The following is a 3,660-nucleotide window of genomic DNA, read 5'->3' on the forward strand; positions in this document are numbered from 1 at the left end:
CTGAGAGACAAATGCTTCATTTTTCTTGACTACAGTTGAGTTTCTCTATGCATATAAAAATCCCTGAAGGATCTAAAAGTGTGTGAAGTGTACATGTGCACTCATGACCAAGGGAGGTCCAGGTGAGAATGGGTGTGCTGCATCTGAGTGAGCTGATGTGAGTACCACATCCTCTGTTAGCTTGGACTGGAAGCCTCAGAAAGCAAGGCAAGGTTTGCAGGTAGCTGATTTTGGCAGGTGATTCTAGGGAGCAGGAGTGGGGAACTCAGAGAAGTGAAACAGAGAAGGTGGGAAAGACAGTCCAAGGGTATGTCATCGAGCTGGTCAATACTGTGGGCAGTGGCCTCAAGGGGCCCTGGGTGGATGTGCCTGGGGCTGGTCCTTGTGGGGGATGGGAGAGAGGATCTTTGGTGACAATGTCAATAGCCTTCACCCATCTCACCTGGTTCATGCTACCAAGGGCCTGGCTGCTTGGCCACAGGCAGGTTCACAGGCAGGGACAGTGAATCTGGGGGCAGGAGAAGGAGTTGCATAGCTGGGGAGGCAGGTGTTTACAGCTGGTGGCTGCAGTAATGGGGGTAGAAAAGGCAGGCAAAAGATATGTGAGACAGGGCTTAAGATGTGTGCACCACTTTCTCCTACCAGAAGGACTTTTGTGTTGCTGTTGAAACCTCACTTCTGTCTTGTTATTAAAAGCATCTTCCAAGCATTGGAGTCTGCAAGTATAGACGTGATGGGTTTTGTGCAAGCTCAGTAAACTATTTAGAATCTTTCTGTGCTAATTGACATAGCAAGGGAATGACATTGGGCAAGGATCTGGGATGCGTCATGCCCTGTGCTGGAAGGAAGGATGAGGAGATGAATACAACATGAGTTTCTGTCCTTAAGGAGGTACCACAGCTAAGGGGGTGGTGCAGGTTCCTGACAGTTGATGGGAGTGAAAATCTCAGCTCCTTAACCATTAGTTGTGGACTTGGGAAGCCCACACCACTTTTCTGAGCCTCAGTTTCCACACTGATGGAAATAATAATAATGTCTTTAGAGGTAGGATATCAAAATGAAATAATGCAATGAAGGTAAACTGCTTAGCTCAGTCCCTGGCACGTTACACAATGGTGCTGATAAGAAGCTTGCTTGCAAGTGGGAAGATGCTGGTACAGGGTAATTCCTGTTCATGTGGTGAGTGTTGTCTACATTTGAGGGAAGCAGAATGAGGAATTAATGAAGGCTAGAATGAAGTGAAGTGAAAGTTGCTCAGTCATGTCCAACTCTTTGCGACCCCAAGGACTGTGGCCCACCAGGCTCCTCTGTCCATGAAAGTCTCCAAGCAAGAATACTGGAGTGGGTAGCCATTTCCTTCTCCAGGGAACCTTCTTGACCCAGGGACTGAGTCAGGCGATCTGAGCCACCAGGGAAGCCCTAATGAAGGCTATGCAAAGATAAAGATTGTTGTTACAATCATACAAGAAAAGATGACATCACATGGTGATTTTCATGTAAAATTCAGTCAAAGCAATTGAGAAACCATTAGGACCAGTAGCAGGTTCAGAAGTGTGGATGATTAGATTAGAAAACAAGAGGTTATATGAGAGAAGTTTAGAGAAGACAGACAGAATAGATGTTACTAGATGGGAGGAGATGATATTTTAAAGATGGCAGTTCTTCTCAAATTATTGTGTAGACTCAATAAATCACGTTCATTGTTAGTATGAGACTTGTTGCTACTTCATGATTGGAAACAAATATGTCATATTTATCCTATTGTGCCTTTGACCCAACAATTCTGTTTTTAGGAGTCTTGCTGCTGTTCAGTTGTTCAGTTGTGTCTGACTCTTTGCAACCTCATGGACTGCAGCATTCCCGTCTTTCTTGTTCTTCACCAACTCCTGGAGCTTGCTCAAACTCATGTCCATCAAATCAGTGATGACATCCAACCATCTCATCCTGTGCCTTCCCCTTCTCCTCCTGCCTTCAATCTTCCCCAGCATCAGGATCTTTTCTAAGGAGTCAGTTCTTTGCATCAGGTGGCCAAAGTACTGGAGTTTCAGCTTCAGCATCAGTCCTTCCAATGAATATTCAGGACTGATCTTCTTTAGGATTGACTGGTTTAATCTCCTTGCAGTCCAAAGGACTCTCAAGAGTCTTCTGTGAGAGTAAGTGTTTCCGGCCATTCATACGCCCGACCTCGGCTGTCAGTGGTCGGATTTCGTGTACTATCAGGCCAAAAGGGTGACGGTGCCACTAGGATGAAGCTCGTGAGATTTTTGATGAAATTGAGTCATGAAACTGTAACCATTGAATTAAAGAATGGAACATAGGTCCATGGAACAATCACAGGTGTAGATGTCAGTATGAATACACATCTTAAAGCAGTGAAAATGACCCTGAAGAACAGAGAACCTGTACAGCTGGAAACACTGAGTATTCAAGGAAATAACATTCAGTATTTTATTCTGCCAGACAGCTTACCTCTGGATACACTTACCTCTGGATGTGTATCCAAAGGTGAAGTCTAAGAAAAGGGAAGCTGTCGCAGGAAGAGGCTGAGGCCAAGGAAGAGGAAGTGGCCGAGGCCGAGGCTGAGGAAGAGGGGGTCCTAGGTAATAATGTCTCTCAAGACTACTATTTCAAAGTAGTTTTGTTTATGGCAGGTGGGGAAGGAAGACTAATCCATGACAGAGGAAGACTATGAGGCCAAGGCAGAGGAATTTGAAGTCCTAAGCGATAATGTTCCTGGAGCTTACTGTTTCACAGGGGTGGATGTTCAAGTTTTTTGTACAGGCTTTGTTTGTTTGTAGCAGTTTTTAATAACCATGAATGTAACAACAACAAAAAAAGAGTCTTCTCCAACACCATAGCTCAAAAGCATCAATTCTTCATTGCTCAGCCTTCTTTATGGTCCAACTCTCACATCCATACATGGCTGCTGGATAAGCTATAGCTTTGACTAGATGGACATTTGTTGGCAAAGTAATGTCTCTGCTTTTTAATATGCTGTCTAGCTTTGTTATAGCTTCTTTTTTAGGAGTCTAACCTCTAGCAATACTTCAGCATGAACTCGTCCAAGTTTCATTGCAATAGTTTGTGTTAGTAGAAAATTGGAAACCATCTAACATTCTTCAATGGGGCTTCCCTAGTAGCTCAGCTGGTAAAGAATCCACCTGCAATGCAGGAGACCACTGTTTGATTCCTGGGTCAGGAAGATCCGCTGGAGAAGGGATAGGCTACCTATGCCAGTATCCTTGGGCTTCCCTTGTGGTTCAGCTGGTAAAGAATCTGCCTGCAATGTGGGAGACCTGGATTCCATCCCTGGGTTGGGAAGATACCCTGAAGAAGGGAAAGGCTACCCACTCCAGTATTCTGGTCTGGAGAATTCCATGATTCTATGATGTTATGGAATGCAATGTAATGGCAAATAAAGTCAGCGTGTATTGACAAGGGAGTTTTCTAAGACACTGATTCACAGGATAGTCTGTACAGTATGCTTCCAATTGTGTGTAAATGAAAATATTGGCCCAGGTCATCACTAATTTCGCTGGAAACTGGAACAAGTTTAAGAGAGATTTAATTTTTTCAAATGAAGGGATATTGTGTTTGTTAGTGTAAAAAAAAAGGTGAAAAGGAGTAACATATATTTTCCTTATAGAATAGTCCCAGTAC

The 3,660-nt window shown here is 44.0% G+C and overlaps 1 pseudogene; it reads left to right on the forward strand.

Annotated features, from left to right (window-relative positions):
* The first annotated feature begins 2,246 nt into the window (after positions 1 to 2,246).
* Positions 2,247 to 2,837, forward strand: LOC110149757 (small nuclear ribonucleoprotein Sm D1-like; annotated as a pseudogene).
* The last annotated feature ends 823 nt before the right edge of the window (positions 2,838 to 3,660 follow it).

This window comes from Odocoileus virginianus, chromosome 4, assembly GCF_023699985.2.
Source record: "Odocoileus virginianus isolate 20LAN1187 ecotype Illinois chromosome 4, Ovbor_1.2, whole genome shotgun sequence".
Lineage (NCBI taxonomy): Eukaryota > Metazoa > Chordata > Mammalia > Artiodactyla > Cervidae > Odocoileus > Odocoileus virginianus.